This window comes from Panthera uncia, chromosome D1 (genome assembly GCF_023721935.1).
Source record: "Panthera uncia isolate 11264 chromosome D1, Puncia_PCG_1.0, whole genome shotgun sequence".
Taxonomy (NCBI): Eukaryota; Metazoa; Chordata; class Mammalia; order Carnivora; family Felidae; genus Panthera; species Panthera uncia.
This window is the reverse complement of record NC_064808.1, coordinates 70,145,577-70,169,632: the sequence shown is the minus strand read 5'-3', so window position 1 is coordinate 70,169,632 and position 24,056 is coordinate 70,145,577.

The window sequence follows — 24,056 nt, the reverse complement described above, 5'->3', positions numbered from 1 at the left end:
TTTCTTTCTTTCTTTCTTTCTTTCTTTCTTTCTTTCTTTCTTTCTTTACTTTGTGGTATTTTTGTCTGGTTTTATTACCAGAGTAATGCTGGCCTTGCAGAATGTATTTGGAAGCTTTCAGTCCTCCTCTATTTTTTGGGATTGTTTGAGGAGAATAGGTATTAACTCTTTTTTTAAATGTTTTTCTTAATGTTCATTTATTTTTGAGAGAGCAAGCAGAGGAGGGGCAGAGAGAGCAAAGAACAGAGGACCTGAAGCAGACTCTATGCTAACAGCAGAGAGCCCAATGTGGGGCTCAAACACTTGAACTATGAGATCATGACCTGAGCCAAAGCTGGAGGCTCAACTGACTGAGCCATGCAGGTAGCCCAGTATTAACTCTTCTTTAAATGTCTGATAGTATTAACTTGTAAATCTATCTGGTCCTGGACTTTTATTTTTTGGTAGTGTTTGGATTACCAATTCAATTTTGTTACTTGTAATGGGTAACAAAGTCAGATTTTCTATTTCTCCCTGGTTCTATTTTATTTTATTTTATTTTATTTTATTTTATTTTATTTTATTTTATTTATTTTATTTTACTTTTTAAAATTTTTTTTACTGTTTATTTATTTTTGAGACAGAGAGAGACAGAGCATGAATGGGGGAGGGTCAGAGAGAGAGGGAGACACAGAATCTGAAGCAGGCTCCAGGCCTGCTGTCAGCACAGAGCCCGACGTGGGGCACGAACCCACAGACCGCGAGATCATGACCTGAGCCGAAGTCGGACGCTTAACCGACTGAGCCACCCAGGCGCCCCTCCCTGGTTCAATTTTAGAAGATTACATATTTCTAAGAATTTACCTATTTCTTCTAGGTTGTCCAGTGTGTCCACATATAGATTTTCATAGGATAAGCCTTTGTATTTTTGTTGTATCAATTGTTACTTCTGTCTTGTTTTCATAAGTATTCAAGTAGCAATGCATACAGATTTATTGGAAAATATTTTACTTTTGGCTTTTCTAAAATGAGATCTTGGATATCAAGAATTTGTATAGTAAAAGACATCTGTATATGATAGAAGAAATACCACAAATAAATGAAAAAAAACACAAGATTTTTCTTTTTTTATGTTTATTTATTTTTGAGAGAGAGAGAGAGAGAGAAAGAGACAGACAAAGCAAAGCGGGAGAGGGACAGAGAGAGAAGGAGACACAGAGAGGCAGCAGGCTCCAGGCTCTGAGCCATCAGCCCAGAGCCCAATGTGGTGTTCAAACCCATGAACGGTGAGATCATGACCTGGCCCGAAGTCAGATGCTTAACTGACTGAGCAACCCAGGGGCCCCCACAAGATTTTTCAAATAAAACTCAAGTTCATAAGTAAATTAAAGCAGATTTAATTAAAAATATTTAACACACTTTATACCAAATGAAGTATCAGTACTTAGTTACTTAAATACTTCAAATTTTAACAAAATAGAGGATATGAGATTTGTATCTTTATCAAGATTATAGAATCATGTGTTTCTAAACTATTCAATTTCAAACGCTGCTTTTAGGGCCTAAAATATAAAATATTTTCAACTAATACTAGCTGACCCATATCCACTATGATTTTATAAGAACACTCCTCTGCAAACTGTCCAGTTTTAAATTGGGACTTTTGCCTCTTAAATAAAATAGTGTTACATGTATAAATCTTATTCTATAAGTGTAAATAGTTTGTGCAATTTTGTTTCTTAATATTTACTTTTGCTTATGTTTTTCGACAAAGAGAATTTTTATTTTTATGTATTTAAATATGTGGAGCATTTTCTTTATGATTTTTAGGTTTTAAATGTTGCTTAGAAAGGTTTTTCATACTCTACAATTGTGAAAATATTAAACCTTTGGGAATTTATACTTGTATTTGTTGTAATTAGGTATTCAAACTTATTTTTTTTACAAATACATCTCTAAGCTTTCCAACAATATTGTTTTCTTTCCCATAGTATTTTTATAATATTTTATATTCTCATATATGACTGGGTCTCCCAATAGATTTCCATTCAGTTTTCTTTTAATTAAATATGGGCCCCCATGTATTGACATTCTTCCTTTTAAGAGATGGGATCTGATTCCCTTTCACTAGAATATGGGTTGGTCCTCATGTCTAACTTGACCAGCAGAATGCAGTAGATTTAACATTCTGGGATGTTAGAGGTTAGATCCTAAAATTTTTTGCAAACTTTTCCTGTGTCTCTTGACAAATTCTCTCTCAAAACCCAGCCGCATTGCTGTTAGAAGCACAAAGAATATGGAAAGACTGCTGATGTTTCATTTGACAGCCCTAGCTAAGCTTTAAGGCAATCATCAGCTTTAAATGCCACCCATGTGAGTAAGCCATGTTGAGTTTACACTCTAGTTGAGTCTTTAATTGCAACCCCAGTGAACATCTGACTGCAGTGACATGGAAGATCTTTAATGAGAACTGTTCATCTGAGCCCATTTAATTCCTAGAACCAAAAAAGATAAATTGTTGGTTTAAGTCCTTAATATTAGAATTGTTAGTTACACCACAATAGATAATCCAGATATAGTGATACACCATTTTGAAGTATTAGTTTATTCTGTAATTTATAGATTTTTTTTCTATATTTTGCTATCTGAATCTTCCCATGCTTAATTCCCAATTTTCTTATTCAAAAAATTATTCATTATAGCACATTTTCTTTTCCAAATAAACATTAGTATAATGTTTTATTTCTTTCTTTCTCTTTCTTTCTTTCATTTTAATTCCAGTGTAGTTAACATACAGTGTTATATTATTTTCAATGTAAAATATAGTGTTCCATTTAAAAGCTGATTGCAATTTGACATTTTTTTCAATCTATAGAAAATTGTGTTGAGATTACATTTTTTAAATTTCTAGGTCTAGACTCTTAAACCTAAATAAGAAATGGGTCTTATGGTAGAATTTTTTTTTGTCCATGTTCCCCGAGTTTAAATGAACTTGTCATTTGATTCAGGGCTTCTTGAATATTTAGGGCATTTAATAATGTAAATACGAACAGGAGCAACTAAAAAGTCTGCTGATTCTTTCTTTCTTTCTTTCTTTCTTTCTCTTTTTTATTTCTTTCTTTTCTCTCTTTCTCTCTCTTCCTTTCTCTTTCTGTTTTTCTTTCTTTCTTTCTTTCTTTCTTTCTTTCTTTCTTTCTTTCTTTCTTCCCCTTCCTTCCCTGTCTCTTCTCTATCCCTTTCTTTCTTAGATTTTTGGTAGTTTCATTCAGATTGTATTGATTTCTGGGTGTTCTGATGTCCTTTTGGGATATTTTTGCAAACTTATCAATATTCAAATGACAAAGATAATATTGGAAAGGATGACATACATGGCTAAACACTTCCTCTAGTAAATGTTCTAGGCACTAGCTCATTGTTTCTAAAATTCTTTATATTGACCTTTAATACATTATTTGGTCTTTTCTCTGAAGTGGATGTTTAAGAAAGAAAAAAAATCATTACTTCTCTATTCATCTCAAAAACAATTATCTGTAAGATGTATACATTAACTAATATGACTGCTTATAAAAAATTACATAGTAGAATCTTGCGGTAACAATGACCACTTTTAGTGAAGGAGAAATCATATAAAAATCTTTGCTTTTACCACATAAAGCTCTCTGGGATACAATATTATGCTATATTTTTCATGAAGTACAAATGATCACACAATATTAATTATTTTTAATATCAAATTATAAAATGATAAATAAAGGTGAGGAAAATAAAAGACTCCTTGTAGCTTGATCCCGTAATTCCCATCTCAGCCCCCTTATCACCTCTTCTCTGCTTCTTTGAATTTACCTGACTTACTTTAAGTCTTAGAAAGTGTCGTGCTAATTCATACTTTCATGCACTTTATCCATAATTCTTGCACTGCCTAGAATATTCCTCACAAATCACCATCAGCCCTATCTCCATCTACAGAGCTATTCTTCTTACAAATTTAAATCAGGTGTAACCACCTTATGACACCTGTTCTGATGTTCTCCTTGCTCTAAACAAAATTGGAAATATCCTCACTTGTGTCTCACACATTTCATAAAGGATTCTGTTAGATTACCTACGACTAACTCTTTCGTATTTCAAGTGTGAATTTGCTCAAAAACATAAACTTTTTAAAGATAGAGGCTGTAACTTGTGTTACTGTCCACAACACTGACAAGTTGATTTTATTTTTTAATGTTTATTTATTTTTGAGACAGAGAGAGACAGAGCGTGAACAGGGGAGGGGCAGAGAGAGAGGGAGACACAGAATCTGAAACAGGCTCCAGGCTCCGAGCTGTCAGCACAGAGCCCGATGCAGGGCTCGAACTCATGGACCGTGAGATCATGACCTGAGCCGAAGTCAGACGCTTAACCGACCAAGCCACCCAGTCGCCCCTGACAAGTTGATTTTATAAAGCAGGTCATATATTTATTCACTGAGTGAGTGAATGAATTTATATATAAAATTACGTTGATTCCATCTTGAACCCAGGTACCAATGTGGTACCTAGGTGAATTTCTTATGTAATTGAATATACATATTACTCATTTCTGTGTATTGTAATTAAAAGCAGTAAATAAACAACTTAAATGTATAATTTAAAAATATATTTTGATCTTAGTTGGCTTTTCTATACTTTTGAAAGAGAGATCCTATTCATTTCATTTATGCTGTAATAAACAGACTTATATTTACTTGTTTAGAATTAAATACTTAGCCCTATCTATTCCCAACCCCTTTTCTCCTGTGTAATGCCAAAATCAGGTGCATATATTTGTAAGCAGCATAATAAATAATTATATAAATGTTTGTGACTGATTTTATATGTGAATAGAATTGAGGGTTTCAGGAGAGAAAGGGCTTTTTACACTGCTCTCTTATCTTTCCAATTAAAAAAAAAAATGGTAGTCTATCTCCTTTAAGGAGGTTTTAGAAAAAGGCTGTCTACAAAGGAACTTTATTCTTCATTTCTCCTCTTGCCTTTTTGTGTTACTTTTTTCTTTAGGATGTCTCCAATAAAATCCAGAGATACCTGGCCATTGACTATTGAATGTTTTTATATTCTTTGTGTGTGGGGTTTCAACCATTATTTTTGATTACCTGTTCTGGCATGATCACAATTTCCTGTAATATTTCTTTTCTCTCCCAAGGGAAATTAATGTCTGTTCCTAGCATTTGTCCCTTATTTTCTTTGTGAAAACTGAGACAAGGAAGCAAGGAATTAATTTAATATTTTAGCAATATCTATTTCATTGGTCGATAATTTATTCTTATAATTTTTACTCTGCAGGCTTCTTCAGAGTGACCTCTGGTCCTTTATATGCTTGAAACACATTGTCTATAATATTTTGACCTCCTGTGATATTTTTCATTCATTCCTCACTCTGGCTTTCCCTTTCATTCTGCACTTGTGACTGTGCCCTTTGTCTCTTTCCTGCAGTTCCTCATAACCAATATTTTATACTTCATATCTGAGCTGCTCATATACTTGATTACTTTTTACAAATCATTTTTCATCCATATTGGATTTTTTAAAATTTCTGTTATATTTACTTTTAGGTTACACATAAACACAATCCTTTGGGAACACTGAACATTAATTTACTTTGGAACATGCCCCAATTTTTCTTCTTCTTCTTTTTTTTATTCTACATAATAAATAAATAAACATCTCACCACTTTTTTTAATACCAGATATGATACTGCAGGTTACTAATACCTTATTTTCTCCTTTATTGACTCCTTTATTCCCTCATTAGTCTCAAGATATTCCTCAGCATTAATTTATTTTATACTTATGTGTAAGCATTTTAGGACATTGCTCTATCTTGTGTATAAACAAAAGTTAACACATTAAATGTGTTCCTATATTTGGACTTCTCTTTTAGCTATATATCATAGTTGATATTCACATAATACAAAAGAAATATGTGTATGGCTATGAGTCATCTGTCACAGGTTAGTTTTTTATTTCAGATATTTTATATTTTCTTGTTATTTTCAATATTTCTGAAATGAAATTATTGAACATAGTTAATTGTATCTATTTATAAAATATTCCCGGTATTTTTTTCAATTAAATTATTTACTTTGAGACCATTGTGGATTTTTGTGTCTTTCGTATATAAATAGCCTCTGCCATAATTTCCATTCTGTCATATTTTCTGCTTGATATAGCTTATTTGTTCATTTAGTGTATGTTTATGGAGACTCATTTACATGTCAGATATTGTAAGACTGTGGCTACAGTGGACAAATAGGCATGGTCTCTTTCTTCATGGATATCAAAATCCAGTAAATGTCTCTAAAATGATATACCATTGAAATTTGCAATAAATGTTTTGGCTATAAAGTAAAGGGCATACTCTGAAAGACTCATGGAAAAATTTGATTTGATTTCTGAGGAAGAGGCCAGAAAGTTTTCTCTGAAGAAATTATCTTTAAGCTGAGATTGAAAGCAACAGTAACAGTTACCTACTTGAATTAACTTGGGTTCCTCTCAAAACTGGAAATTGTGAGAGATTATCCCAAGGATCAGGAATTTTCAAAGACCAGGGAGAAGGCTTTGATATTAGCATAATGCTGACCTCATTGAGTGAGGTAGGAAATGTCTAATGTGCTTAGATTTTTCTGGAAAAGATTGAGTTGAATTGGTATTATATCTTACCTAAATGTATGCTAGAACTCACCAGTGAAACCATATGAGGCTAGTATTTTCTTTTATAGAAGGTTACCAATTATTCAATATTTTTAATAAATTTAGACCTGTTCATATTATCTTATTAATCCTTTTGCAAGTTTTGGTAGATTTTGTCCTCTAGGAATTGGCTTCATTTCATCTGTATTACCATATTTGTGGGCATAGCATTGTTCATGGCATTTCTTTTTTAATAGAACTTAAGAGAGTTGAGTTATTGAGTGTCAGAGTAGTCAAGACAAGCCAAAATGAAAGTACAATAAAAGCCAAGCCTTTAATCACTTGCTGTGATAATATAAGGGAGAGGTTAAACCCGAGAAAGTGTCAACTCCTCCCCATCCCACCTTCCAATTTTCTCCTTGGAATGGTGCTAGATAAGGATCAGGTGGATTAGTACACAGGTGGGAATTGTCTCAATGCCAAGGGTACTCCTAACAAAGGACTCCTTCAGTATTCTGGGTCACAGGGACTGGGAGGGGAAGTGAGAGGAAGCCTCAGAGTATGAAAGCACTTAATACTGAGTCTTTGAGAAGAGAAGATTGTCTTTAAGGCCCCATTCCCCATAAGGGGGAGTTGGGAGTCTCGGTAGAGGCACCAGAGGAAAGCCTCAGCTGAAAGGCTTTGAAAAAGTGGCCTCTGAAGTGAGGCACCTGAGCTAGAAAGTAACTATATATAAGACCATGGCCAGTCAGAGCAGTCCGAGTCTTTGCAGTAACTTCCTTTTGACACAGCAACGTATGGGCTGTGTGCTAAGTCAGCTTGGGGAGGACGGCTTTCCTCAGTGAGGCCTGCCAGGTAAGTCCTGATAATTGCCTATGGTTGGATTAGAATGATTACACAATATGTTCTTGGCCAGTGTCTTGAGGCCTCCATGATGACTCTTTCTTTTCTGATTTTGGTAATTTGTCATCTCTCTTTTGTTTTTGTTTTTGGCTAGACCGGCTAGTTTTTTTTAATTCATTAATACTTTCAAATAACTAGTTTTAATATATTTTTTTTCTTGTTTCAATTCCATTGATTTCTGATCTAATTTTTATTTATTTTCCTCTGCTTATTGTGAACTTAATTTGCTCATTTTCTAATTTTCTAAGACGTTAGCTTAGGTTCCTGATTTTTAGATCTTTTTTTAAAACATGCATTAAATGATAAAAATTTCCCTGTAAACACTGCTTTCACTGTATCTCACAAATCTTGATACAGTGTATTTTTATTGTCATTCGGTTTCAAATCCCTTGTATTTTTCTTGAAACTTCTATATTGGCCAATATTATTTATGGATATATTGTTTAAGCTCCAACATTTTTGGATTTCCAGCTACCTTTGTTATTGATTTCTTGTTGAAAGGTGGCTATGCTGTATCAAGTATTTGGAACTGAAATTAAAAGGCCTTTATTGGAAAGATTTTTGTTAGTCTGGTAAGGAGTTGAGTTGTACTTCTAGGCTTCCCTAAAAAGTCATCCTCAGATAGTCTTTGAGATCTTTCAGGTGTAATATATTACCTCTGTTAGTGTGTAGGTAAATTGTGGGGGAGGGGAAGTGTTCTGTAATTTTATCAAATCTTTCACTTAGTGGACCCATATCCTGAACTGTGAATTTATTAAGAAGTGTGTGGAATTTTGTTGTATTTTTTTGCTTCTCTTCTTTTTACTTAGTTAAGGCAAGATGGAAGAGAAACAATTAGGAGAAACATACTTCCCTTAAGTGGGATGAGGCTCTAATAGCATCCTCCTTAGAGTAGGCCTTTGTCGTGAACACTCAACATATTACAAAATGTTTACTTTTTTGCTTAATTACTAATTATAGGTGAGTCACCAGGGATAAAATATTTGCCTTGCCGGTCTTCCCTCTTTTGTACTTCATATCTTCTTCCCTATGTGTAGAACCTATACATGTTATAATAGCTTTTTAAAATGCTGCTGCCTCAATATTACTTTCTTTGAAATGCATTGAGACAGAGTTTAGGCATTCTTCCACTAAGACTATAAATTCAGCTTTCTAGGAGCTCAACAAGTCGACACCAAATATTCATATAATTCTCCACAGGTATATTCATCTATAAAAGTACTGCATTTTGTACTTTGTGCAAAATCATCTGTTTCTTCTTGTGTTAGCTGCTAATCCCACAGCCTAGCAAATCATAATCCTGCCTTCTCTAAATCCTGTCTTGGAAAAGAAACCTTGTCAAGAGAAACAGGAAACTTAATACAGTTTAAGGTGAACCAGTAAGCCCTAACTTTGTCTACACAAAATCTGCCCCAGCTGTCACATGGTGCCAGTCAGGCCCCAAATGCAAAACATGTGGATGCTTTACCCACAAATCCACCATCTTGACAGAACTGGATATTTTGACAGTTTTTATTAAATGGTGATTTCTTTTTATCTTAAGATTGACGAACACGAATGGAATTGAAATAGCATATTAAATGGGAATTAATAAAACACTTTTTAAAGAAATCCCATGTTGCCAAATTCCTTAGCATCAGTTGCACGTTCATTCTATAGGAGATTTCACTCAGTAGGAAATGACTTTATCACAGTAGGAAGTAAACTCCTCTTAACTCAAATTGAGAATTTAATAGCAATTGTACCTTGAGGAGTGTGAAGTCTTTCTGTTCATTCTTATAAGAGTATTTTAGAGAACTAAGGGTTCCTGAGTTGTCTGACTTACATGAAAAGTCGGGATCTCTTCATACTATTCCTCAGGGAGACTCTTGAATTTATCTACATAGTCTGTCAACCTGAGGGTTAAACTTTTAAGGTTTCATAGCCTTTATGAAGTCCTTGGGATAAAAGTACCATTTAATTATAATTACACTAATCTTGAACTTATCCAAGTATTTAAAAAGGCAAAGACCAAACAACAAAAAATTTCACAAACTAGGCCAAACTAAATTTGGTTTCTAAATGGATGCCTCACATTTTGACCCCCTATGGGAAGTGACTTTCCTGAAATGCTGTTGTAGCAGCTTGGATATAGATCTGTCTTTGGTATTTGGGACATACAGCAAAGTTCGTTGTGGTTATGCTTTGCATTTCTTTGATTATTTGTAGGTTTAGTTTTTAATTGTTGGGAAATTAAAATATAGTTTTTGATATATTTGTATCTTACTACCTCTTTCTCTTCCCCATACATATTTTCTTTTCTGACTAATCAAAGTGTCTTCACATATTTGTGAAGTAATTTGGTCAAGATGGAAGGAACTAAAAGTGGGAAGAATAATTCCAGTCTGTGTTTCCAATATTTGTGTTTCAGTAACCTATTTAAAAGCAACAAATGTCAGTACTTAGTTTTATCAAGTATCATGAAGAAAATTAAAGTACGCTCAACTGTCTTTCCATTTTTTAGTATACTTCTATACTTTAGAGAGATCCATATGTACCTATTAATGGCAAAATATAGGATATTAAAAATATAACACATACTTTGTAATAAACTTTACTATTAAAGTTATAAGACATGGTGAGTACAAAATAAAATTTTAATGTGCAAATCCTAATGTAGCTTTTGGTAGCACTAGAGTTGTAGATTGATGGGGAGGTGATCTATTTTTGAAATTTTTTTAAAGCAGGGAGCATGGGATAAACAAATAAGGATTTTATTTTTTTTTAATTTTTTTTTAACGTTTATTTATTTTTGAGACAGAGAGAGACAGAGCATGAACAGGGGAGGGGCAGAGAGAGAGGGAGACACAGAATCTGAAACAGGCTGCAGGCTCTGAGCAGTCAGCACAGAGCCCCATGCGGGGCTCGAACTCATGGATGGTGAGATCATGACCTGAGCCGAAGTCGGACGCTTAACTGACCAAGCCACCCAGGCGCCCCGGATTTTATTTCTTGAAGGACAATTATTCCTATTACTTTGAAGCTGGTATAGTATTGCATGTTTTATATATGTTCTTAGTCTTCTTATTCAGTCAACTACAGGGTTATTTGTAGCTGACCAAACCATTAAAATGCAATTTTATAGTCATCAAGAGAAAATGTGTAAATGAATCATTGCATTTGGTGTTCATTATCCAGGAGTATATTCTGTTCCTCAGGTGTTACATTCTCAACGTAACTTAAAATTTAGCTACTATGGAATTTAAATGACAACTTGTAAGTGGAGATTGGGTTGCGATTTTAAGCTAAAATTATTGACCTACTTGTTCACAGCTGCCCTTATTGCACACACATGACACTTTTTTCTTTTACTGTGAGTTCAATATATACACTTATAGATGAGGAAATGAAGGTGAAAAGAAGCAAATAAGCAAGAGGTTTATTATGAACCAGGTCTGTATGCTGCCAGCATCAGCATGCCCATCCACATCCTGCTCTGTCTCATCATACCCATATATATAATTAAACTCAAAGTGATCAGTATTCAAATTTGATATTTTAAATTTAAGGGTCAGAAAAATTAGCATTGTTACAACTTTGATCCCTGTTTTATATAAAATAGTACTCATGCGAAATAGGGGAAGCCCTCCCCACTTTTAACTTTAGAATAGAAAAAATGGGGTTTGAAGTGGTTTTTCCATGAAGAATTAATACAGCTAGTAGTATTATAACCATTTATTAGAAAAAACATAATTCCAAAATCTCCTGGTTTTCTGATTTGCAAATAGTGAAATGAGATATTTAAATGTTTATAAAACTTTCCCCACATGAAATGCCTAGCAAAATATTTACATGCATTTTTAGGATTAAATAAACTTTTTGAACTTCTAGCAGATTTTTGCTTCTTGTTTTTAAATTGAGGCGGTATTCCAAAGCACTAGAAACTTAATCAGAGTATTATCATATCAAACTTCTAAAGAATCTTAGACTTCATATCAGTGTGTAGCCCATCCGGTCCTTAAAGTTTCTCTATTGTTCACTCTCTTCCTTATCTTCTCTTTCTCTTCTTATCTTTTTCCTCACCCACTTCCCTGTCAACTATTTCATATTGTGGAAAAATGATGAAAAACAACTCTTGGAAGTGCTATTTTAATATGGCTTAAGTGTAGACAGACAGCTGTTCTGAATTAGATAGAACATTTTTTTTTTCCAGTCCAGTTGAGTTGGGTCAAAGTTGGGGGGGGGGGGGAGTCACAGATGTTTCAAATCCTGGCCATCATAACTCTTTAACACTTATTGTTTATATCATTCATTTGGAGCAAAGCATATGCTACCTTCTATTTTATTTTTAGAAGTCCTTTCTCTCTGTATTTCATTATAAGCTTCAATGCCAACATAGCTCAGACTTCCTTGCAGACCTTGTGTCTAGCTCAGGACACAACATATGTTTCAATTTGTATGTAATTCAACACAATTCAAATCAACTAATGTATATTGGGTGTCTACTCTGGGTGACTCAAGTATAAACCTAGATTATTTTACATCAGAATCAGAGTACCAGGATTCAAGGAAGCGTAGATGTATTGGAAGGAAAAAACTTGTATCATAACTATAATGCAAAGGTACCTAAGATTAGTGCTATAAGGTGCAAGGTAAAACAGAAAATTACTTTACATAGATTGATTTTTAAAAACCTTAATAAAATGTTACCCTGTGTGACTTTCTAAGAAGAGACTTCCGAATTGACCATGGCATCCGGGTAGTATATGGTAGAGGATCATAAATGTTGATTGCCGGGGAGATCTCTCTGAATAGGCAAGTAAAATGAAAGAGTTGAAAGACCCAAGATTAGGGAGGACATAAGCAAATCATCTGATGAAGCTAGAGCACAAGGAGTATGAAGGTGTAAGGTGAAAAAGAAGCCTGTAATTATAACTGGCAGGAGATTATGGAAGGTGTAGTAGGCATAAAAAATGGCTCCCAAACATGTCTTCATCTTCAATCTCTGAGCATATAAACCAGAAGGAAAAAGATCTTATAGGCGTGATGAAAAGTAGGACTTGAGAGCTGGGCCGATGAGCCTGGATTATCTGGATAAATACAATCCAATCTCGTGAGTTCTTAATGTGATCAGAGAGACACCTGATGTTTCTGGCTTCGAATATAAAAGAAAAGCTCCTTGAACCCAGGAATGCTGGCAACCTCTAAAATGCCTTGAAAAAGGCTATAAAGTAAATTCTCCTTTAGAGCTTCCAGAAATGGGGCGCCTGGGTGACTGACTCAGTTGAGCGTCTGATTTAGGCTCAGGTCATGATCTCACGGTTCGTGGGTTCAAGCCCCTCATCGGGCACTGTGCTGACAGCTCAGAGCCTGGAGCCTGCTTCAGATTCTGTCTCCCTCTCTCTCAGCACTTTCTCTGCTTGTGCTCTGTCTGCCTCTCAGAAATGAATAAATGTTTAAAAAAAAAAATCTTCCAGAAAGGAACACAGCCCTACTGATACTTCAAACTTAACACACTGAGACCTGCTTTGGATTTCTGATGCACAAAACTATAAGATGATAGATTGATAATGTTTTAAGGCACTAACTTTATGACAATTTGTTAGAACAGCAATAGAAAACTAACACAATGTCAAGTGACATTCATGTGGCTAAAAATTAGGTTATAAAGAGCTAATGAAGATTTTTAAATGGGGCAGTAATGTAGATTTTAGATGTATTAGGAAAATTGCTTCTGGTTTGAATATGTAATACAAAGAAAACTAGAGGTGGAAGTTTCTAGAAGAAATAGTAATTATACATGAAATTGTCTTTAAATAGAAACTGGGAACTCTAGTGTAACCTTTAAGATCATCATATATTTAATAGAATTTGTAACTGCTGAAAATAGAGAAAGATCTTTTTTTCTTACATTTCTAAATATGTCATAGAATTAAGTTTAGAGTGAACATGCATAATCACAACCTACCTAGATTCTATCATTGATGTTAGACATGCTTTATCACATCTGTTTACTCATCTGTCTAGCCATCAATTCATATTTTAATACATTTCAAAGGAAATTGCAGATGTCAGTAGAATCTACCCTAAATATTTTAGCTTGCTGTTTATAATTAGCTATAGTTCTATACTTTGAAGTTTTTTTTCCCATTAAATTTACATAAAGTCAAATATAGTAATTGTGGCTGCTAGAGTTTTTTCAAATTCCTACAACTGTGCAACTCCAATCTCAAAATATAGAATGTTAAAATTTTCTGAAAGTTTCTCCCATCTTCCATTGAGTGCTAGAAACCACTTAGAAGAACTGATTACATATGCCATTTCTCAATTCTGTTTGACATTAAGTTGGTAGTTGACATTGGCCATAGTGGTAGTATTTACTCCATGGAAGTAGGCAAATACTTCGTATATCAGAGTCCTCCCCAACCCCTCAAATCCCAGAGCTGGAGGTAATCACATTTGATTTTTTTTTTCTCACCAAAAATAAGCTTTGCCTGTGTTAAAATTTCATAAAATCAAAATTGTACAGCATGTATGCTTAGGTAACTTAAATACCTCTAAATTTTGAGATTCACTCTTGTTGCTGAATGTGTCAGTAGTTTGTTCCTTTTTTTTTTTTTTTCAACGTTTTTTTATTTATTTTTGGGACAGAGAGAGACAGAGCATGAATGGGGGAGGGGCAGAGAGAGAGGGAGACACAGAATCGGAAACAGGCTCCAGGCTCCGAGCCATCAGCCCAGAGCCTGACGCGGGGCTCGAACTCACGGACCGCGAGATCGTGACCTGGCTGAAGTCGGACGCTTAACCGACTGCGCCACCCAGGCGCCCCAGTTTGTTCCTTTTTAATGCTGAGTTAGGTTTCCAGTGTATGAATATACCACAGAGTCATTTTTCTATTGATGGTTACTGAGCTGGTTCAGGGTTTTGACTGTTACAAATAAAGCTCCTGTAAAAATAGTTTTACAAATAGTTTTGAAAAATAAGCTTATAAAAATTCTAGGTAAATGGACTTGCTGGCTCATTTTATAAATGTATGTTTAAGTACAATAATTGCAAATATAATATATAAAAAGTATAAAGTCTATAATCCATTTATAGTTACTCTGGATGGAGAAGAGAAATGATCTCCTTCGGTAGCCTCTGTACAGATGAGGAAGCCAGGTGTTAATTTCCATATTATCTCTTAACTGTGTGAGAGATCTTCCTTAGCCTGTGATTTCTCCCATGTTCCCAACCCATGCCATCTTAGGGAGGGTGAAGTGTATGTCAAGTAAAACCATTCCTCTTAACATCTACAGTGTGTCCAAGCTTCGCCCCCGCCCCCCCCCCCCCTTCTTTGCTCTAACAGTCTAGAAATCTGGACTTCTACATAAGCTGTTTCACTGATGAGTGACAGTCTGAGTTAGTGTTTTCCAGGGACTTCTGGGCTGTGGTAAAGAGATTGGAACTGGTTCATAGACCACTTCCAGGGTACACAGCTAGGACCAAAGTTGGTCAGTCAATTCCCAGTGCATGGGTGGCCAAGATAGTTCTGGGTCCTTGACATAAGGTGCCAGATCCTCCAACTCCCTCAGAGGCACTTTTGTCTGTGAATGGACGCCAAATATTTTATTTCTGGGGGACAAACTCAGGATACCTTATGCTACCATGATGCTGTTGTCACATATATATTTTAACTGGCAAATTTATTGGCATAAAATTGTCCACAGTATTGTATTATTCTCTTAATGTCGGCCTGGAGGATAAGATCTGGGTGATAAGCCTTTCATTCCTAATTTTTCATGGTCTCTGCAGTTTTTAGTTTATCAAATATATATTAACCTTGTAAACATTGGCCTCATTTAATATTCTCATTTTTTATTTATTTTTATTTTTAAGTTTATTATTGAAAAATTACATCCAAATTAGCATAGTGTACAACAATGATTTCAGGAGTAGATTCCTTAGTGCCCCTTACCCATTTAGCCCATCCCCCCTCCCACAACCCCTCTCGTAACCCTCAGTTTGTTCTCCATATTTATGAGTCTCTTCTGTTTTGTCCCCCCTCCCTCTTTTTATATTATTTTTCTTACTTTCCCTTATGTTCATCTGTTTTGTCTCTTAAAGTCCTCATATAAGTGAAATCATAAGATTTTTGTCTTTCTCTGACTAATTTCACTTAGCATAATACCCTCTAGTTCCATCCACGTAGTTGCAAATGGCAAGATTTCATTCTTTGTGATTGCCGAGCAATACTCCATTGTATGTGTGTGTGTGTATATATATATATATATATATATACCACATCTTCTTTATCCATTCATCCATCGATGGACATTTGGGCTGTTTCCATACTTTAGCTATCGTTGATAGTGCTGCTATAAACATGAGGGTGCATGTGTCCCTTCGAAACAGCACACCTGTATCCCATGGATAAGTGCCTAGTAGTGCAATTGCTGGGTCATAGGGTAGTTCTATTTTTAACTTTTTGAGGAACCTCCATACTGTTTTCCAGAGTGGCTGTACCAGCTTGTATTCCCACCAGCAATGCAAAAGAGACCCTCTTTCTCCACATCCTCGCCAACATCTGTTGTTCCTGAGTCGTTAATGTGAGCCATTCTCACAGGTGTAAGGTGGTATCTCATTGTGGTTTGATTTGTATTTCTCTAATGAGTGATGTTGAGCATTTTTTCACATGTCGGTTGGCCATCTGGATATCTTCCTTGGAGAAGTGTCTATTCATGTCTTTTGCCCATTTCTTCACTGGATTATTTGTTTTTTGGGTGTTGAGTTTGGTAAGTTCTTTATAGATTTTGGATACTAACCCTATATCTCATAAGTCATTTGCAAATATCTTCTCCCATTCTGTTGGTTGCCTTTTAGTTTTGCTGTGCAGAAGCTTTTTATTTTGAGGGGGTCCCAGTAGTTCATTTTTGCTTTTGTTTCCCTTGCCTCCAGAGATGTGTTGAGCACCTTTGCTGGGGCCAAAATCAAAGAGGTTTTTGCCTGCTTTCTCCTGGAGGATTTTGATGGCTTCCCATCTTATATTTAGGTCTTTCATCCATTTTGAGTTTATTTTTGTGTATGGTGTAAGAAAGTGGTCCAGGTTCATTCTTCTGCATGTCACTGTCCAGTTTTCCCAGCACCACTTGCTGAAAAGACTGTCTTTATTCCATTGGAAATTCTTTCCTGCTTTGTCAAAGATTAGTTGGCCATACGTTTGTGGATCCATTTCTGGGTTCTCTATTCTGTTCCATTGATCTGAGTGTCTGTTCTTGTGCCAGTAGCATACTGTCTAGATGATCACAGCTTTGTAGTACAGTTTGAAGTCCAGAATTTTTATGCTCCTGCTTTGGTTTTCTTTTTCAAGATTGCTTTAGCTATTAAGGGTCTTTTCTGGCTCCATACAAATTTGATGATTGTTTGTTCTAGCTCTGTGAAGAATGCTGGTGTTATTTTGATAGGGATTGCATTGAATATGTAGATTGCTTTGGGTAGTATTGACATTTTAACAATATTTGTTCTTCCTATCCAGGAGCATGGAATCTTTTTCCATTTTTTGTGTCTTCTGCAATTTCTTTCATAAGCTTCCTATAGTTTTCAGTGTATAGATTTTTCACCTCTTTGGTTAGATTTCTTCCTAGATATTTTATGGTTTCTGGTGCAATTGTAAATGGGATCGATTCATTGATTTCAATTTCTGTTGCTTCGTTGTTGGTGTATAGAAATGCAAATGATTTCTGTGCATTGATTTTATGTCTTGCAACTTTGCTGGATTAATGAATCAGTTCTAGCAGTTTCTTGGTGGAATCTTGAAGGTTTTCCGTATAGAGTATCATGTCATCTGTGAAGAGTGAAAGTTTGACCTCCTCCTGGCTGATTTGGATGCCTTTTATTTCTTTGTGTTGTCTGGTTGCTGAGGCTAAAACTTCCAATATTATGTTGAATAACAGTGGTGAGAGTGGACATCCTTGTCTTGTTCTTGACCTTAGGGGGAAAGCTCTGTTTTTCCCCATTGAGGATAATACTGGTGTTGGGATGTTCATATATGGTTTTTATGATCTCGAGGTCTGATCCTTCTATCCCTACTTTGTTGAGGGTTTTTATCAAGAAAGGCTCTGCTGTATTTGGTCAAATGCTTTCTCTGCATCTATTGAGAAGATTGTATGGTTCTTTTCCTTTATTTTATTGATGTGATGAATCGCGTTAATTGTTTTGCATATATTGAACCAGCCCTGCATCCCAGGTATAAATCCTGCTTGGTCGTGATGAGTAATTTTTTTTAATGTATTGTTGGATTTGGCTTGCTAATATCTTGTTGAGGATTTTTGCATCTGTGTTCATCAGTGAAATTGGTTTATAGTTCTCCTTTTTAGTGGGGTCTCTGGTTTTAGAATCAAGGTAATGCTGGCTTCATAGCAAGAGTTTGGAAGTTTTCCTTCCTTTTCTATTTTTTGGAACAGATTCAAGAGAATAGGTGTCAACTCTTCCTTAAATGTTTGTTAGAATTCCCCTGGAAAGCCATCTGCCCCTGGACTTTTTTTTTTTTTTTTTTTTTTTGGCGGGGGAAGGGGGGAGATTTTTGATTATTAATTTGATTTCCTTACTGGTTATGGGTCTGTTCAAATTTTCTTTCTTCCTGTTTCAGTTTTGGTAGTGTTTATGTTTCTAGGAATTTGTCCATTTTTCCAGATTGCCCATTTTATTGGCATATAATTGCTCATAATATTCTTATTGTTATTTCTGTTGTGTTGGCTGTGATCTCTCCTCTTTCATTCTTGATTTTATTTATGTGGGTCCTTTCCTTTTTCTTTTTGATCAACGTGGCTAGTGGTTTGTCAATTTTGTTAATTCTGTCAAAAAACCAGCTTCTGGTTTCATTGATCTGTTCTGTTGTTGTTATTGTTGTTGTTGGTTTGTTGGTTTTGATAGCATTAGTTTCTACTCTAATCTTTATTATTTCCTGTCTTCTGCTGGTTTTGGGTTTTATTTGCTGTCCTTTTTCCAGCTCTTTAAGGCGTAAGGTTAGGTTGTGTATCTGAAATCTTTTCTTCCTTCTTCAGGAAGGCCTGGATTGCTATATACTTTCCTCTTATGACTGCCTTTGCTGCATCCCAAAGGTTTTAGGTTGTGGTGTTATCATTTTCATTGGCTTCCATATACTTTTTAATTTCCTCTTTAACTTCTTGGTTAGCCCACTCATTCTTTAGTAGGATGTTCTTCAGTCTCCAAGTATTTGTTACCTTTCCAAATTTTTTCTTGTGGTTGATTTCGAGTTTCATAGCGTTGTGTTCTGAAAATATGCATGGTATGATCTCGATCTTTTTGTACTTGCTGAGGGCTGATTTGAGTCCTAGTATGTGGTCTATTCTGGAGAACATTCCATGTACATTGGAGAAGAATGTATACTCTGTTGCTTTAGGATGAAATGTTCCAAATATATCTGTTCAGTCCATCTGGTCCAGTGTGTCATTCAAAGCCATGGTTTACTTGTTGGTTTTTTTATTAGATTATCTGTCCATTGTTGTGAGTGGGGTGTTGATGTCTCCCACTATTAGGGTATTAATACCAATGAGTTTCTTTCTGTTTATGATTAATTGATTGATGTATTTGGGTTCTCCCACATTTTGTGCATAAATGTTTACAATCGTTAGGTCTTCTTGGTGGATAAACTTCTTAATTATGATATAATGCCCTTCTGCATCTCTTGATACAGTCTTTATTTTAAAGTCTAGATTGTCCGATGTAAGTATGGCTACTCCAGCTTTCTTTTGTTGACCATTAGCATGATAGATGGTTCTCCATCCCCTTATTTTCAATCTGAAGGTGTCTTTAGATCTAAAGTGGGTCTCTTGTAAATAGCATATAGATGGATCTTGTTTTCTTATCCATTCTGTTACCCTATGTCTTTTGATTGAAGCATTGAGTCCATTGATGTTTAGAGTGAGTCCTGAAAGATAGGAATTTATTGCCATTATGCTGGTTATAGAGTTGGAGTTTCTGGTGGTGTTCTTGTCCTTTCTAATCTTTGTTGCTTTTGGTCTTTGGTTTGGTTTGTTTGGTTTGTATATCTTTTCTCTCCTCAGAGAGTCCCCCCTTAAAATTTTCTGGCAGGGCTGGTTTAGTGGTCACAAACTTTTAATTTTTATCTGGGAAACTTTTTATGTCTCCTTCCATTTTGAATGGCAGCCTTTCTGGATAAAGAATTCTTGGCTGCATATTTTTCTGATTCAGCACATTGAATATATCCTGCCACTTCTTTCTGGCCTGCCAGGTTTCTTTGGATAGGTCTGTAAACTTTGTCTTCCCTTGTAGGTTAAGGACTTTTTTTCTTTTGCTGCTTTCATGCTGCTTTCCTTGTCTGTGTATTTTGTGAATTTGACTATGATATACCTTATTGATGGTCGGTTTTTATTAAATCTATGGGAGTCCTCTCTGCTTCCTGGATTTGATGTCTGTGTCTTTCCCCAGGATAAGAAAGTTTTCCACTGTGATTTGCTCACATAACCCTTCTACCCCTATTTCTCACTCTTCCTCTTCTGGGACCCCTATGATTCTGATGATGTTCTTTTTAAATAAGTCACTGATTTCTCTAATTCTTAAGTAATGCTCTTTGCATTAATCTTCATCTTTTTTTCTGCTTCATTATTCTCCATAAGTTTGTCCTCTATATCACTGATTGGCTTCTGTGCCTCATCCACCCTTGCTGCTTTGGCATCCATTCGAAATTGCAGCTCAGTCATGGCATTTTTTATTTCATCCTGATTATACGTCTTTTACCTCCAAGGAAAGGAATTATAATCTATTTCAACCCCAGCTGGTATTCTTATTATTGTGATTCTAAATTCTGATTCAGACATCTTGCTTGTATCTGTGTTGGTTAAGTCCCTGGCTGTAGTTTGTTCTTGCTCTTTCTTTTGGGGTGAATTCCTTCATTTCGTCATTTTGAAGGGCGAAAAGGAATTAATGAGGTAGAAAAAATTAAAAATTTAAATATTAAAATTAAAAATTAAACCTGCATACACACAAAAAAAAAATCGAATAAATGATGCTAGATCCTAGGTGTTTTGGTCTGGGTGTTGAAAGTCATTTGAACATTAGAGGAAAGGGTGGGGGAGGAGGGAAAGAAATCATTTGAAAATTTGGAAAAATAAATATACTGAAATAAACTAAATTGGAATGATGGGAGTAAAATAGAATTTGAAAAAATTTACACAAAAGAATATAGTAGAAAAAAATTAAAAATATTTTTATAAGAATTAAAAATAAAAAAATTTTCTTTATTCAAAAAAAAGAAAAAAAGAGAAAAAAAAGAAATCGTTTGAAAATTTGAAAAAGTGAAAACACTGACGTAGACTAAAATAAAACGATGGAAGTAAAATAGAATTTGAAGAAAATTACACAAAAGTAAATACAGTAAAAAAATTAAAAATATTTTTAATAAAAATTGAAAATTGAATTTTTTTTCTTTCTGCTGATTTCTGTGGTTCAGGTTGTGCAGATTGTTGTGTTAATCCTCAGATCAGTTTTCTAGGTGTGCAGGATGGTTTAGTGTTGGTCTGGCTGTATTTCATGGATGCAAGACACACAAAAACTTCCATGCTGTTCCACCATCTTGGCTCCCTCCCTCTCAATATTCTCATTTTTTATGCTAGATTTCTATGCTGACATTATAAATAAGGAAAGACAGTATCATCCTTTTGTGCTTTAAATGATCCTAAATATTTTAAAAGAATAAAAAATGTTTATCGAAATAATTACCATTTCTGATGTTGATTTCCAGCCTAAAGAACTTGCTTCAGAATTTCCTATTTTGTTGTTCCAATGGAAACAAATGCTCTATTGCCTTTACTATGAGAAATCTATTCTATCTTCAATGTCAATGGATACATTTGCTTCACATGAGATTAGATTTTGATAATTGATCTCTCCATCACTTTAATAATTCCCTAATGCCTTTTGGACTTAATATTTTTCATAAAGTCAGCATTCATTTAAAAACTGGTCCTCTGTATAGAAATATCATTCTTTTACAGCTCTTTGAAGATTCTCCCTTTATCTTTTTCAGTAGCATAATTAACAACATGCCTGGTAGTAGCCTTATTTGATCTTCCCCTCTTGGGTAATTTTATCTTTAGCTTTAAGAACTTCACTACACATGCAACTGTTCTAGGGGTTAGAGACTCAAAGTTGATATGGAGAATTTAGTAGTATCCTCTCTGGTTAATTCCTTTTCTGGGATTCTCTTTTTAGCAGCATTGGTTGTCCTGAACTTCTGTCACTGGAGTTCTATTGCCAGAGTAGCCTCTACTGCAGGCTATACTCACACTAAAAGACCTAAAAACTGGTATCTCACCTGTTCCCTTTTTCCATGTGTAACTTCCCTTATTGATCTGCTTGCTTTTGTTCATATTTCCTAGCATTTAGGTTGTTGTTTCCCCTTCTCTGAGGGGCTCTTGTATAGTAGAAGGTTGGGTCTTGTGGGAACCACTCAGCTATACTAGAAATGGCACTTAAAGGGTATGAATTTTTAATAAGTAAACTGACATCTTTAAATTCAGTGAATAAAATTCAAACTGACTCACTTTATACTACTGCTTGGCTCAGTGATCTGGAAATAAAACCAACTTCATCCTAAACATAAAAGAAATGATAATATGAAGAAAGTTTATAGTGATTTTCCCCTGAGAGGTTTTACTTTTCATAAAGGCAGTTTGGAGGCCACCCGAGATAATACTTTATTTTAATGCCAGAATTTTACCACTCCTCTAAGCTTCTGCAAGACTTACAATGTCTTTTATTTTACAGAAGTAAAAAACGAAGCCAAGAGAAATGATTTGACTGTAATTGTAAAATAGCTTAGAACACATCCAGTCCAACTAGGTCAAATCAATGTAACAAACATATACTAAGTACCGTTGCTAAGAGAAATATACAAAAGTTAGAAATTTTATGTTCTCTTACCTTGAGAGATTGACATTTTGGCAGATGAACGTTGACAGACCCAGAACTATCCTTAATTTACCAAGTGTGCACCAGGAGAATGATAAACACAGAATGCTAGAGCAACACATAAATGGCACACCAAATCCAAAGCTATCATGAGGGGAGCAAGGTGTCAGCTGTTTGTTTTACACTAGCAGAAGAGTTGAATCTTAAAGGAGTAGTTGGCCAAAAACTGGGGCTCACTTCCTCCAGGTCACTGTGCCCCATGTCTGAGAGACTTTTCCTGACCATATTAAAATTGTACTTCTGTTTCTGGTACTCCTTATCTCTTGTCATTTATTTTTTTCAATTCTTTTACTGTCTCTTAACATGTATTTTTCCTTCTCCAACCCCCCAACTCCAACTAGTACATAAGCTGAATGAGCATAGAACACACCTCCCCACCCCCCGCCTTTTTTATTCACTGCTTCATCTATAGTGTTAGGTTCTAGAAACTGTTCTAACAGGTTCTCAAATATTTGCCAGATAAATACATTTGGTAAGTATTGGAAGTGATGAATAGGGGGCAATAAGACTTGAACACATTTGAAAGGCTATACAACATAGCACCAGAAAGCTATATATACAAAGATGTTTGCAGCTTGTTCCATGTGTAATGGGGAAATTATCAGAAAGAGAAAAATAACATATTCACATGAATCACTGATTGATAAATGAGGAGATGATAGACACAAGGGGCAAAAATGGAGTAATTATACTTCATAAGATAATTATGAAAACTATTTTCAACAGAGATCTAGTTTTGTGAAAGAATAAAAAATGCAAAGAGCTAATCCTGAAGATGAACTTATTCAGAATGACAATTCTGCCTTAACTAAATCCTGCCATTTTTGTTAAACTGTTCTGAATGTCTACATTATACAAGACTTTTATAGAATCCGGGACTAAAATATAAAGGAAATGAGAGGTGTTTTGGGTTGAGGTGGCAGAAACCATTGAATTAGAAGGATCAATACCTCCAGAAGCACAAGTATGAAAGAAAATGACCTGTTTGAAGCAAATGTGTTACATATAATGAAAATAGATGTGGGGAAACTGAAGATGAGATTAGATAATTAGTAAATAATTATGATTTAAATAATTTAAATCATTAAAATAATACAGTAAAAATAGAAATTTTTAATGCATTAGAGCCCTTGAAATTAATTAATGAATAAACAAACAATCGCTTGGACTTTAAAAATACATTAACTACTTGGTCAAAGAAGAGAACAAATATTAATCTACATAATGCCTGGAGAATAATAACATGAATGCTAATTACTTTAACTTCTAATATGTGGTTTAACCAGTGTCCTATATAAAATCAAAGATCCAAATATGAATCTCTAAACAAAAAATAAATAAAAATCAAGAAAATATATAGAACTTTCAGCAGAATAAAGAATAAATTATATTGCTAAATATGTTCAGAACACATTTGAAACTTGGCTTTCATTCATGATTTAAAAAAAAAAAAACTTCAAACAAATTTTTTTAATGTTTTTCTTTTATTTTTGAGAGACAGAGACCGTGCAAGCGGCGGCGGGGGGGGGGGGGGGGGGG